The 14418-nt window shown below is 53.0% G+C and overlaps 2 non-coding genes and 1 pseudogene across 2 annotated transcripts; 2 read left to right on the top strand and 1 right to left on the bottom strand.

The window, feature by feature from the left end:
• Nucleotides 1-214: 214 nt before the first annotated feature.
• LOC128946057 (antigen peptide transporter 2-like) lies at nt 215-7947 on the bottom strand (annotated as a pseudogene).
• Nucleotides 7948-13001: 5054 nt separating this feature from the next.
• On the top strand, nt 13002-13084 carry LOC128946079 (small nucleolar RNA SNORD45). The gene has a single exon (XR_008483938.1). It is a non-coding gene; the product is annotated as a small nucleolar RNA SNORD45 (small nucleolar RNA).
• Nucleotides 13085-13702: 618 nt separating this feature from the next.
• LOC128946078 (small nucleolar RNA SNORD45) lies at nt 13703-13785 on the top strand. The gene has a single exon (XR_008483937.1). It is a non-coding gene; the product is annotated as a small nucleolar RNA SNORD45 (small nucleolar RNA).
• Nucleotides 13786-14418: the final 633 nt, after the last annotated feature.

Here is a 14418-nt window from a genome sequence, read left to right on the forward strand (position 1 = left end):
GACCAGGGATCATGGGGACATGGTGATACAGGGGATACACACACATCCAGGGAATGGGCAGACCTGGGGGACACAGTGGGGACATGGGGGACACAGGGAGTTGGGATCCTGAGGATGTGGGGAGAAGGGATTCACAGGACACTGTGACTGGGGACACCAGGAGCTGGCTGGTGACACAAACACCGGGAATGGGGACACTGGGGCTGATTCCCTTTTATTCCCTGCCAGATGCAGCCCCCTTCTCGCTGCCCATCCCGGGGCCCTCGGGCTGCCCAGTGCTGCCTCCTCCAAGGAGCAGGCGGCTGTAGGCGCCGTGGCGTTCCCGCAGCTCCGCTGGTGTTCCCGTCTCCATCACGGCCCCATGCTCCAGCAGCACCAGGCGATCGGCCCTGTCCAGCACCCGCGGCCGGTGGGACATGACCAGCACAGTCTTGGCCAGCCCAGTGCGCACCCAGCACTGTGCCTGCAGCCAGAGAATGCTCTCATCCCAACCCGTCCAGCTCAGAGAACACTCATCCCAACCCATCCAGCTCATCCCAACCCATCCAGCTCAGAGAATGCTCATCCCAACCCATCCAGCTCAGAGAACGCTCATCCCAACCCATCCAGCTCATCCCAACCCATCCAGCTCAGAGAACACTCATCCCAACCCATCCAGCTCATCCCAACCCATCCAGCTCAGAGAACACTCATCCCAACCCATCCAGCTCATCCCAAACCATCCAGCTCAGAGAACTCCCATCCCAACCCATCCAGCTCAGAGAACCCTCATCTCAATCCATCCAGCTAGGAGAACACTCATCCCAACCCATCCAGCTCAGAGAACCCTCATCTCAACCCATCCAGCTAGGAGAACACTCATCCCAACCCATCCAGCTCAGAGAACGCTCATCCCAACCCATCCAGCTCAGAGAACACTCATCCCAAACCATCCAATCAGAGAACCCTCATGCCAAACCATCCAATCAGAGAACCCTCATGCCAGCCCATCCAACTCAGTCCTACCCTGTCCCACCTGATCCCACCCAGTCCTGACCAACCAATCCCACCCCACTCTCAGTCCCACCCTAATCCTATCATCCTGTTCTTACCATCCCATCTCCCTGTTCTCCATCCCATCCCCATGCCCACTATGCCATCCTGCCCACACTATCCCCATTCCCACTGTCCCATCCCATCCTACTCCTACCACTCCAACCCTTCCCATTGCACTCCATCTCTGTCCTCATCCCAGCATTCCCATCCCCTTCATTCCCACCCCACCCTATCGTATCTCCTTGTCTTCATCCTTTGATTCTACTTTCCTGCCATCCTACACCCCTGGTCTCTAGCCCATCCTACTATCCTGTCCTATTTCTCCACTTCGTTGATCCACACCACCCCATCCAATCCCTGTCTTCATCACATCATTCCCACTCCATGCCAATCATTATCCCTTATTGCCACCACCTCATCCCACCATCCCATTCCAGCCATCCCATCATACCCCATTTTCACCAACTGCACCCCTATCCACACCAACCCCCTCCATCCCACCCCACTCACCGCTCCATCATATCCATCATCCAGCACCTCGTCGAGGATGAGCACGGCCGGACGCCGGAGCAGAGCCCGGGCCAGGGCCACACGGTGCCGCTCCCCCGCCGCCAGCCGCCCCCCGCGCTCCCCCACCTCTGTGGGAGCGACCACAGGGGATCAGTGGGGTGCAGCCCTGGAGTTCTCCCCTCTTCTCCCACCCCCCACACTCCCCCACCTCTGCGGGGGGACCCTGGGATCAGTGGGATCCCAGCACGAGAGGTTCCCCCCCTTTCCCCTACCCCCCACACTCCCTCACCACTGTGTGAGCAATCCCATAGGATCAGTGGGATCTGACCTGCGTGAGCAATCCCATGGGATCAGTGGGATGTGACCTCAGGGATCCCCCGCACACCCCACCATGTGCCACCCACTCCGCTCTCCCATCGCTGCCAGAGGATCCTGGAATCAGGGGGATGTGCCCCAGGGGTGCCCCATCCATCCCCCTGGCTCTCACCAGTGTCCCAGCCCTGCTCCAGCCCCTGGATGAACTCCATGGCTCCAGCAGCAGTGGCGGCCTCCCGCAGCTCTGACTCTTTGCAGTGCTCCAGCCCCAGCAGGATGTTCTCACGGATCGTTCCAGAAAACAGGACGGGATCCTGCTCCACCAGCACCACCTGCCCCAGCCCCAAGCCCTATGACGCTGTCTTGGCTCCTGGTGTCCCCACCCCTGTTCCATGACCCCATCCCACCTTGGTGTCCCCATAGTGTCCATCCCTGATCCCATTCTCCCCATCTGTGTCCCCAGTGTCCCCACCCCTGACTTCCCACTTTTCCCATCCCCATTCCTGTCATCCCCATCCCATTTCCCAATGTTCCTATCCCATTTCTTGTTGTCCCCACCCTATTCCTGATGTCCCCATCCTCTTCCCAGTATCCCCATTTCTGCTCCCATGCTCCTGTGGTCCCAGTTCCATTTCATTGTTTGTTGCAGACATCTTTTATGGAAAATCCTTTCCTTAGGATTTTTCCTCCTGAGAAGCTGACAGGCCTCAGGAACAAAATGTAAACATTGATTATCTGCTACTGTGGAATGCAACAGGTGCATCTGTGATGGGCCCATGTTGGATGTTTGTAATTAATGGCAAATCACAACCCAGCTGGTGCAGACAGAGAGCCAAGCCACAAGCCTTTGTTATCATTCTTTCCTATTCTATTCTTAGCTAGCCTTCTGATGAAATCCTTTCTTCTGTTCCTTTAGTATACTTTTAATGTAATATATATATCATAAAATAATAAATCAAGCCTTCGGAAGCATGGAGTCAAATCCTTGTCTCTTCCCTCATCCAAAAACCCCTGTGAACACCATCACAATTGTCCCCTGACCCCTGTCCCCATTTTCCCCATTCCATGCCCAGTGTTCCCAGTGTCTCTGCTGTCCCACCTTGCGGTGCAGGTACTGGTGTTCATACTCTGGCAGCGGGATCCCATCCAGCAGCACCGTCCCGCTGCCAGGATCCCGCAGCCGCTCCAGCAGCGCCATGGCCGTGCTCTTCCCGCTGCCATTGGGCCCCGCCAGCGCCGTCACCTCCCCAGAGCGCACCTCGAAGCTCACGTCCTGTGGGATGGGGACAGGTGTGAGAGTCTGTCTGAAATATTCCTCATCTGCCTCACCATCATCATTGGGGGACCACTGAAGAGTCCCCACTGTCTAAAATCTCTGGTTCTGAAGGAGAAAGTCACATGTCAACAAGGCCCCGAGATCTGAGAGCATTGTTAAGCTGTTGTCCACAGGTGTATTTACTATATGCTACACTGAGCCAAATGAGAAGAAGAAGGGGGCACCTTGCCTTTTTGCAACAGTAGCCTTGGAAGCTGTCCCCTCTTTGCCTGGCTGGACTTCTCCTGAGTTTTGGGTGGTCCCCCACAAAAGACCCCTCACTCGTCTTACAACTGCCGTGACAGACGGACTGAGATGTAAGAAGCCTCTCCATCAAAGACCAAGACATGAAACCCCCATGTGAAAAGGCCCCCCACACTCTTTCCAAGGGCTGGGACTGAGACCCCCAACCTGGGAGAGGTGTGTAGGGGAGGCAAGCTAACCAAAGCAAGATGGATGTTGCAGGTGTGAGCAGTGGACCACGAAAACAATGGCTCACGCCCACTGCTGAACATGGACTGTGTGTACCCCTTTTCCAAACATTATTCTTTCCTCCCCAAAGATACAATAAACTACCTTTGACTCGGTTGCAAAATCCATTCCCCTTCCCCCATCAAAAAAGAGTATAATTGGGGTCCAGATGGACTGCAACCCTGAGATCTCCCCGACGTAACAGGCGGATCCTCGACTGGACTGGACCAAAGGATTTCGTCTCTGCATTTGGTAGCTATATCCCCCTCCTTCTCTCTCTCTCTTTTCTATCTCTATCTTTTTCTCTCCCTTAATCCCTCTATTGCATTTTGTTGTGGTCATTCAATAAAGCTGCATTTGTTTTATTACTGCAAACCTCCTGTGCTGTGTTGGTTTTTTTGCACCCTGAGATCAATCCATGAACTATCAAGAAACCCGTTCGTAAGGATGGATTGTGACAGCAGGTGATGCCAAAATTCCCACCCCTGGGAAACCCCACCTCCCCCCAGACCCACCTTCAGCACAGGGTGCTCTGGATTTCCAGGATATGTGAAGGAGACCTTCTGAAAAGTGACATGGCCCTGAAGCTCAGGGGGCTCCCGCGTTCCCCCGACATTCCCTGCGGGTTTCCGATCCAGGTATTCCCAGATCCTCTGTCCAGCAGCTGCATTGGTCAGGAATTCATTGAAGCCATAGAGCAGCACCTGGGGAGAAGGAAGGGGGTGGCACCGGGATGGACAGAAGCACAGTCGGATGGACAAACACGTGCATTCCATGGGATCACCTGGATATGGCTACCAACTCTGTCCTGGTACAGCAGGAAGGTGACGAGGACCCCAGGAGTGATGGATCCGTCACGGAGCTGCTGGTGGCTCCTGAAGAGCACCATGACCCGGATGGCCAGTTTGATCACCTGTAGGTGGGACAGGGATATTGCTGCCCCCAACCCACTCCTGGTGTCCCCATTCCATCTGCCCCCAATCCACTCCTGGCGTCCCCATTCCATCTGCCCCCAACCCACTCTTGGTGTCCCCATTCTGCCTGTCCCCATCCCACTCCTTTGTGTCTTTATCTCTGTTCCTGGTGTCCTCATTCCAGTTCTGGTGTCTCCATTTCACTCTTGATGTCCCTATTCCTGATCCTGATGTGTCACAGACATATTTTCTGAAAAATCTTTTCACCAGGATTTTTCTCCAGAGAAGCTGAGAGGCCTCAGAAACTAAATGTAAACAATAATGATCTGCTGCTGTGGAATGAAGCAGGTGCATCTTTGATTGGTCTCATGTGGTTGTTTTTACTTGATGATCAGTCACAGGTCCAGCTGTGTCAGACTCTCTGGTGAGTCACAAGATTTTATTATTCATTCCTTTCTAGCTTTCTAATGTCTCCTTTCTCTTTCTTTAGTATATAATTTTCTTTTAATATAATATATATCATAAAATAATAAATCAGCTTTCTGAAACATGAAGTCAAGAATTTTGTCTCTTTTCTCATCCTGGGGACCTGCAAACACCACCACACTGATGTTCCCAACCTTTATCCCAGTGTCCCCATCCTGTTTCTAATGTCACCATTCCCATTCCTGCCATGCCTGTTCCTGAAGTCAATGTCCCTGTTCTGTTGTCCCCATTCCTGGTGTCCCCATTGTACTCTGAGTGCCCCCATCTCAGCCGCTGGTTTCCCATTCCTGGTCCCAGTGTTCCCGTTCCCAGTGTCCTCATCCCTGACCCTGGCATCCCCCATTCTCTGCTGTTCCCATTCCCAGTCCCCCCTGACCCTGTAGACAAGGACGAAGATTGCCAGCTCCAGCTCTATCTGCTCCTTCAGCCTCAGCTCCTTGGCCAGGTTACATCTGTGCTGCTCCTCCTCCTCCTCCTCTGCTGAAAAGGTTCGGATGGTCTCGATGGCGGCAACAGATTCCTGCACCCCTGCGGCTGTGCGGGCAGATGCTTCCAGCATGGATCGCTGAAGGGCCTGTGGCAGCAACAGGGGATCTCCAACTTTCCCAGGTCACCTTCCTGGCCCACCATCCACATCCCATCCCACCACACCCACTGCATCCCCACTATTGCATTCCTGCCATCCCACGCCCTTCTCTCTCACCCTCACCATTCCCATCCATTCTCCTAATCCCACCATCCCCATCCCCACTGTCTCATCCCATAACCACCACCTTATCTCATCCTTCTCTTCTCATCCACACCAGTCCCATCTCGACCATTTTGTTCTATCTTCATGTCAGCACTCCCACCATCTCACTCCCCTGGTCTTTATCCCCTTTCATCCCACCATTTATCGTCCTCCTTTCCATTCTCCATCCCATTCCCATCATCCCATTCCCCTCGTCTTCATCCCCTTTCATCCCACCATTTCCATCTCCATCGTCCTCCTTTCCATTCTCCATCCCATCCCGTCCCATCCCCACCATCCCATTCCCCTAGCCTCCATCCCAGCTCCACCATTCCCACCTTTCTTCAGTCCCCTCCCACTCTTTCCCTCCTACTCCTGACCTGTTTGCGGGTGCTCTGGATGCGGCGGGTGGCGATTCCAAGGGGCACCTCCAGCAGTGCCAGCAGTGCCAGCCCCGGTGCCAGCCCCAGCATGAACCCCCCCACCACCAGGGCCATCACCAGGCTCCGCAGCAGCTGGTTGGCTCCACTCGGTGCTGCCCTGCACACCCGTGGCACTTCCATGGAAAACTGAGCCAAGAGCTCAGCTGCAGGGTGGGAAAAGAGGTTGGGATCGTGGTGGGTGAGACCATGATCCCATCATGGATGATCCCATTTGGGATGGGAATGATGTAATGGGGAGCAGTGGGATGGGATGATGTGAATGGCTGTTGAGATGGTCAGGGTGGAATGGGGCAGGACAGGGGAAATGGGATGGTGGGAAAGGAAATGGTGGGATGGGGTGATGGGATGGTGTGAGGCAGCTGGGGATACGCAACAGGGTGGAGGCACGGGAGTGAGAATAATGGGGACAGAACAGTGGCTAGAATGGGAAAGTGGGATGGGGACAGGATGGAACACTGGAGTAGAATGAAGCCAGGAAGATGGCATAGGATGGAATTGGATGGGATGGTGGGAATGGGAATGATGGGGATGGAGTCGTGGGATGGGATAACAGACAGATGGGATGGGATGGGATGGGATCAATGGGATGGGATCAATGGGATGGGATCAATGGGATGGAATGGTGGGAATGGGATGGGATGGGATGGGATCAATGGGATGGGATCAATGGGATGGGATGGTGGGAATGGGATGGGATGGGATGGGATGGAATCGATGGGATGGGATGGTGGGAATGGGATGGGATGGGATGGGATGGGATGGGAAGGGAAGGGATGGGATGGGATGGGGAGGGATGGGATGGGATGGGATGGAATCAATGGGATGGGATGGTGGGAATGGGATGGGATGGAATCAATGGGATGGGATGGGATCAATGGAATGGGATCAATGGGATGGGATTAATGGGATGGGGTGGGATGGGATGGGATGGGATGGGATGGGATCAATGGGATGGTGGGGATGGGACTGGGGTGACAGACTAGCTGGGATGGGATGGAACAGGTGGGATGGGTCAGGTGGGATTGGGCTGGGCCGTACCCCGTTACCTGCTGGTGTTTCCTGGAAGAAGTCCAGGTCTTGGTGCACCAGGTGGGAAAAAAGCCGCAGGCTCAGGCTCTAACGGAGACACGCCATCAACAGCATGAAGAGAGACCCCCGGCAGCCAGAAAACAGCACACTGTGGGGACACAGGAACACGGTGACATCGGGGACGTTGGGGACACGGGGACAGGCCCTGGGAATGCTCCAACCCACCTTGTGGCTCCAGCAGCCGCCACCATCCCGACAGCTCCAGCGGTGACTCCATCCCCACTCCCGATGGCATCCAGCACCTTCCCGGTGGTGTACGGCCCCGCCATCTCCCCTGGGTGTCACCGAGGCTGCGTCACCACGGGTGAGACCACTGACACAGGGGGACCCTGATTTGTGGGGGGCAGGATCCGGTCTGGGGAGCGGGGATCTAATTTTGGAAAGGCGGGACACAGACACGGGGCTGCCAGGAAGGGACTGGGGCGGCATCGGGACCACACCGGGACCGTCCGAGGGCGACACGGTCCGGACCGGGACACGCTGCGAGCAGCACCGGGGCCCGCACGGGCCCCCGGCACTGCCCGGAACCACCGGCGGGAAGAACCGGGAGCAGGACCGGGCGCCAGCAGGACAGACCGAGACCCACCGGCCACAGCAGAACCCACCGGTCCCCGTGTCCCCGATCCTGTCTCCCCCCATTCGCCGGCTCCTGGCCCTGCTGGGCCCTGAGCGTGGGCGATGGACGCTGGTGGGGAGCTGATGTCGGCTTCTGCTCTTGGTACGGGGGACCCCGACCGGGGGGGCAGGACCCCTTTGAGGGGCTTTGGAATCTGATTTGGACATAACAGGACCCCTTTGAGAGGCTTTGGGATCTGATTTTGAGGCTTTTTGGACATAACTGGAGGGGGACAGGATGCCGTGGGGGGTTGCAAGGCCAATTTGAGGGGTCAGGATCCAATTTGGGGGAGGCAGAATCTGATTTGAGCGAGGTCAGAAACCAATTTGAGGGGTCAGGACCCAATTTAGAGGTTTTGAGCACCGGGTTTGGGGAATCAGGATCCAGTTTTGGGGCTCGACACGCAATTTTGGGAATGGTCACGATCAATTTGAGGGGATTTGGGATCCAATGTGGAGGGTTTGGACATAACAGGATCCCTTTGAGGGGATTTGGGATCTGATTTGTGGGTTTGGACATGACTGGGGAGGGGGACAGGACCTGATGGGGGGTTGCAAGGCAAGTTTGAGGCCAAAACCAATTTAGAGGTTTTGAGCACCCAGTTTGGGAAATCAGGATCTGATTTTGGGGTTCAACACACAATTTTGGCAGTGGTCAGGACACAATTTCCAGTCCTCTTCCCTCAATTCAGGGGTCACCACCCATCGTGGTGACGCTGATGCTGTGTCCCCACCGGTGAGGTGGCCGCCCCCTACTTCACGGGCCATGTCACAGACCGGGTGGCACAGGAGGAGGACGCCTCAGGCGCTGTGTGGCCCCTGGGGCTGGGTAGGTGGGTGACACCGGGTGAAATAAACAGGGCAGGAGACTTTTTCTCCTTTTTAATGCCTTTATTAAAAGTGATCAGCTCAAGGTTGGGAAGCTCGATGGGTCCGAAACTGCTCCCAGGGTGACTCGGAGGAGGAGGAAAGTGCAGCTTTGTCCACTAAAGGGCAGATCTGGGGGTCCCACCTGTGACATTGTTCACAGGGGTTCTTGGATGAGGGAAGAGATGAGGATCTGACTCCATGTTTCAGAAGACTTGATTTTTTATTTTATGATATATATTACATTAAAACTATACTGAAAGGATAGAAGACAATGTTTCATCACAAGGCTAGCTAAGAATAGAATAGGAAAGAATGAAAACAAGGGTTTGTGTCTCTGACAGAGTCTGAGCCAGCTGACTGTGATTGGCCATTAATTAGAAACAACCACATGAGACCAATCACAGATGCACCTGTTGCATCCCACAGCAACGGATAATCATGTTGTTCCTGAGGCCTCTAAGCTTCTCAGGAGGAAAAATCCTGAGAAAAGGATTTTTCATGAAAAGATGTCTGCGACACTTCACCTTGGCAGCAACTGGTATAACTGGTTCACTCTGCAACCCTTTTTTGCCCAAAAAATTGGCAGATTTTTTATTTATAACACCCCTGACCCCTTTGTCCATCCCGGCTGTGCCATCACCCAGCTGGGCTGTGACAGCCTGGCAGCTGAGGTCCTTGCTCAGGGTGAGAGGCAGCAAAGGTTCTCAGCATCTCTGCAGGCTGGGTACTTTGTTCCTCACCTCCAGACATCACTCTGATCTCTTAATTCTGTATTGGCTCGTTGTTTTTGGGGTTTTTTCGGTGAGTTTGGTGGGGTTGCTTCCCATGGCATGCTGGTCCCGAGGTTATTTTGCATTTTCTCTGATGCCCTCCCCCCCCCATATTCCATCCTCTCACTGTCTGGAGAGAAGGGCCATCAATTTAGCCTCAGGCAGGGCCATCCCGATACAAAAGGAGCTATTAACAAAAAGGACTGGTGATTACAATAACAGACAGGTAGAACTTCACTGTGACTGTGCTCACAGGGGTTCTTGGATTGGGGAAGAGATGAGGATCTGACTCCATGTTTCAGAAGGCTTGATTTATTATTTTATGATATATATTACATTAAAACTATACTAAAAGAACAGAAGAAAGGATTTCATCAGAAGGCTAGCTAAGAATAGAATAGGAAAGAATGATAACAAAGGTTTGTGGCTGGGACAGAGAGTCTGAGCCAGCTGACTGTGATTGGCCATTAATTAGAAACAACCACATGAGACCAGTCACAGATCCACCTGTTGCATTCCACAGCAGCAAATAATGTCAATGTTTACATTTTGTTGCTGAGGCCTCGCAGCCTCTCAGGAGGAAAAATCCTAAGGAAAGGATTTTTCAGGAGAGATGTCTGTGACAGCCTGACTGCCTGTTCTGACAAAAGCCTGTGCTCTAAGAAACTGCTGCAGCCCAAGACAGAGATCAAGGGGGGGCCCTTGAACTCTGAAACAGAGAGAGAGGCTGCTGTGGAAAGCAGGGTCAAAATGACCCCAGGAATTCTTTCTGATAAAGAAAAATTCACAGGAAATGTAACAGGAAATCAGTAGAATGAATATGTATGAACCTGTTGTGAAATTGCATGCAGATGTATTTGAGAGGGAGGTATGTGACTATGTTCTCAGGGGTCCAAGGATGAGGGAAGAGATGAAAATCTGACTCCATGTTTCAGGAGGCTTGATTTATTATTTTATGACATATATTATATTAAAACTGAGCAACTCAGCTTCTGTCCAGGCATTATTTCTTCTAAACAGCCCATTATCGGTCCAGGGATTATTTATCCTGAGCTGCCCAGCTTCTGTCCAGGGATTATTGATCCCGAGCATCCCAATTTCTCTCCACAGATTATTGATCCCTTACCTGTAGGGTTCCTGCACACCTCAGTACTCCTCAGATGATTGAGCAGCCCAACTTCTGTGTGGGGATTATTGATCCCGAGCAGCCCAACCTCTGTCCTGGGATTATTGATCCTGAGCTACCCAGCTCCTGTCCAGGATTATTGATCCTGAGCAGCCCAACTCCTGTTCAGGGATTATTGATCCTGAGTTACCCAGCTTCTGTCGAGGGATTATTTCTCCTGAGCAGCCCAGCTTCTGTCCAGGGATTATTGATCCCTTACTTGTAGGGTTCCTGCACACCCCAACACTCCTCAGGTGATTTAGCACCACAGTAGCCCCCGGATGCAGAGACATTTCTCCATCACATTTAAAAGAAAAGTTCAGGTGGGTTTTCCAATGAGCAATGTGGATTTCCCTGGAGTTCAGCAGGCAGGATCACATACCCCAGAACCAGAGCTTCTGTATCCCTATGGAAAGGTGATGGCACAGGGAATATCTGCTCTGCTGCTGACAAACAGCTGCAGCTGCTTTGGGTGCCTGAACATCTGCAGTGACAACTGCACCCAGCTGTTCCTGCTGCAGGGAGCGATTTTGGGAAAACATGGGCAGGATTGAGATGCTGTTCCCAGGTGCCTTCTAGAGCAGTATCAATAATCTTTCTGGAAGGAATGAGCTCCTGAGATTTGTTTTGCATTCTTTTATAGAAGAAAAGAAATTTATTAAACTGTTGGTTTGTCCAGTGTCATTGGAGAGGTGGCACTTTCAGCCTCCAATCCATGGTCACTTTTAAAAACCTATAAATGTTAGAGTCAGAAAATAAACTTCCTTTTCCTTCACTTTCAGAATCCCTGAAAAGAACTGCTGCACCTCACCTGCACCTGGGTGCTGGGCCCCAGCTCCTGAGGGCAGCATCATCTCCCTGCTCACCTGTGACACAGGTACCAGCTGGGGAGTGAAAGAGCTGGGGCTGGGTGATCCCAGCGACAAAATAAAGCTATACCTGCTTTTAATGTACGAATTGGTGTTAAAAAGTGTGAAAAACGCTAATCACGTGTTTTTAAAATGTCAAAAAGTTGAATGATAATAAAATGGTTATAAAAATAGCAATATAATTAGAGTAATAATTGGACAATTTGGATTAGGACAATAAGAGACAATAGAAGCAAAGAGTTATGCATGTCCGGGTACCTTTTTCTGGGCAAAATAAGCCTGATAAAGGACACACGTTAACAAGGGATTAACCCTTAAAAAACAATAACCTGTTGCATATTCACACACCTCATGCATGATGCATAAATTCCATTCAAACACAGGATTCTGTCTGGTCAGTGTCAGTTTCTTCCTTTGAATCCTGACGGCTTCTTCCCGAGTGAGGCGGGAAGAAGTTCGTTTCTTCTGATAAGAGAGCAATAAATTCTGTTTCTCTGAAAGATTTAGGTGTCCTGTGGCTGCTGACTGGTGTGAGTCCTTTCTTTTAAAAAAAAAAAGTATCTTACATAGCATAGTTTCTATTTTAACATTTTGTTACAACCTACAACTAGATTTAACACACTACTTAAGAAAACTAATACAGCATCACTTTCTAACGTAACACATCAAGTATTCGTTTGAATATCTGCCAAAAGCCAATCAGAAACCGCGCGTTATTCAAAATGCCCATTGCGGTGGGTGGAAGGCGCTGATTGGTGCCGGGGCAGGCGGAGGCGGCTGCGGGCGGGTCCCATTGCCGGCCCGGCCCTGCCCGTTCCGGCCGCGTGTCCCTGGCAGCGGAGCGGCGGCGGCAGCGGGTGCGTGGTGCGGGTCGGGCCCGGGGCTGGTGCAGGGCTGGGCAGATCCGCGGTGCCCGAGCGGGGCCGGGCATGGCTGGGCTGGTGCTGGGCCGGGCCGATCCGCGGTGCCGGAGTTGGGCTGGTGCAGGGCCGGGCAGATCCGCGGTGCCCGAGCGGGGCTGGTGCAGGGCCGGGCAGATCCGCGGTGCCCCGAGCGGGGCTGGTGCAGGGCCGGGCAGATCCGCGGTGCCCCGAGCGGTCGCTGCCCCGAGCGCGGTGCCCCGAAGGCCGCTGAGGCCCCAGGGCTCCGGGCCGGGCCCGGCGAGGCGGTGGAGGGCTGAGGGCGATGGCGGCGGCGCCGAGCCGGGGCCGCGGAAAGAGCCGGGCCGGGGCGGCTCTGCACGGGGGGGGGTTTGCTGCCAGCAGAGGCACCGGCTCCAGCGCCAGGCCAAGGGCTGCAGTGGCGGGGCCCGGCTGCAGCCACAGAGAGCGGCCCTGGGCGCTGGAAACGGCGGCTCCGGGCTGAGAGGGCCCCAGCAGCAGGAGGAGGAGGAGGCGGTGGCCGGGCCCGCGATGAGCGCTGGCATGTATTATCTGAGCGGCGCTGATGTCTCTCACGCTTTAGCTCTAGAATTACTCTGAGGCCCGGCCAGCCCCCGATCCCTCTAGCAGTGCAGCTTTTCCCACTGCTGGCGTCGAGTGCTCAGGCCAGGCTGAATCCTGATGGCTGAGTAAGGCGGGAAGAAGTTCATTTCTCCTGATAATGGGGCAATAAATTCTCTTTCTCTCTAAGGTTTAGGTGTCCTGTGGCTGCTATCTCAGTGCAAGTCCTTTCTTTAAAAAAATAGTATTCTACATAGCAGAGTTTCTATTTTGCTGCTTTGTTACAACCTAAAACTATATTTAACACACTATGTAAGAAAATTAATGCAGCATAACTTTATAACACACCACACAAAAGATATTCATTTGAATATTTGCCAGAAGCCAATTCAAAAATACACATCTTTAATGAAAGTTTTTCCCCATGGTTTGGTCACAGCAGTGCTGAGGAACAGGGAACAGCCAAATGAGGGAGACCCGTGGAGAAGCCTTGGTGCCCAGAGGGGATCCTGACAGGCGGCCTGGAGAGCTGCAGGTGAGAGAAAGAGATGAAAATTCAACATCTCCCAGAGCCCTTGGGCACAGACACACCGGGCACGGGCTGCAGCTGCGGTGCTGGGCACCGACCCTGGGTTCCCATGGAGGAGGAGGAGGCGGTGGCCGGGCCCGGGATGAGCGCTGGCATGTATTATCTGAACGGCGCTGATGTCTCTCACTCTTTAGCTCTAGAATTACTCTGAGGCCCGGCCAGCCCCCGATCCCTCTGGCAGTGCAGCTTTTCCCACTGCTGGCGTCGAGTGCTCAGGCCAGGCTGGGACCCAGCCTGGGGAGAGGGCTCTGAGGCAGAAGGGGAATTTTCCAGAGGAGAAGTCCATTTGGATTGAGGTGAAATGTGCATCTGTGAGCTCAGTCTGCAGCTTGTTGTTTAGTCTGACTGTGACTGTGTTCACAGGGGTCCAAGGATGAGGGAAGAGACAAGGATCTGACTCCATGTTTCAGAAGGCTTGATTTATTATTTTATGATATATATTATATTAAAACTATACTAAAAGAACAGAAGAAAGGATTTCATCAGAAGGCTAGCTAAGAATAGCAAAAGAAGGAATGATAACAAAGGTTTGTGGCTCGGACTCTGTCCGAGCCAGCTGACTGTGATTGGCCATTAATTAGAAACATCCACATGAGACCAATCACAGATCCACCTGTTGTGTTCCACAGCAGCAGATAAGCAATGTTTACATTTTGTTCCTGAGGCCTGTCAGCTTCTCAGGAGGAAAAATCCTAAGGAAAGGATTTTCCATAAAAGATATCTGTGACACTTATGCATAGTAAACTTTTTTTCCCAAAGAAAAAATATTCCAATATTTTCTTTTTTCCCA

This window comes from Melozone crissalis, unplaced genomic scaffold (assembly GCF_028551555.1).
Source record: "Melozone crissalis strain CALT ecotype California unplaced genomic scaffold, PUWL_Pcris_2 ptg000073l_1, whole genome shotgun sequence".
Taxonomy (NCBI): domain Eukaryota; kingdom Metazoa; phylum Chordata; class Aves; order Passeriformes; family Passerellidae; genus Melozone; species Melozone crissalis.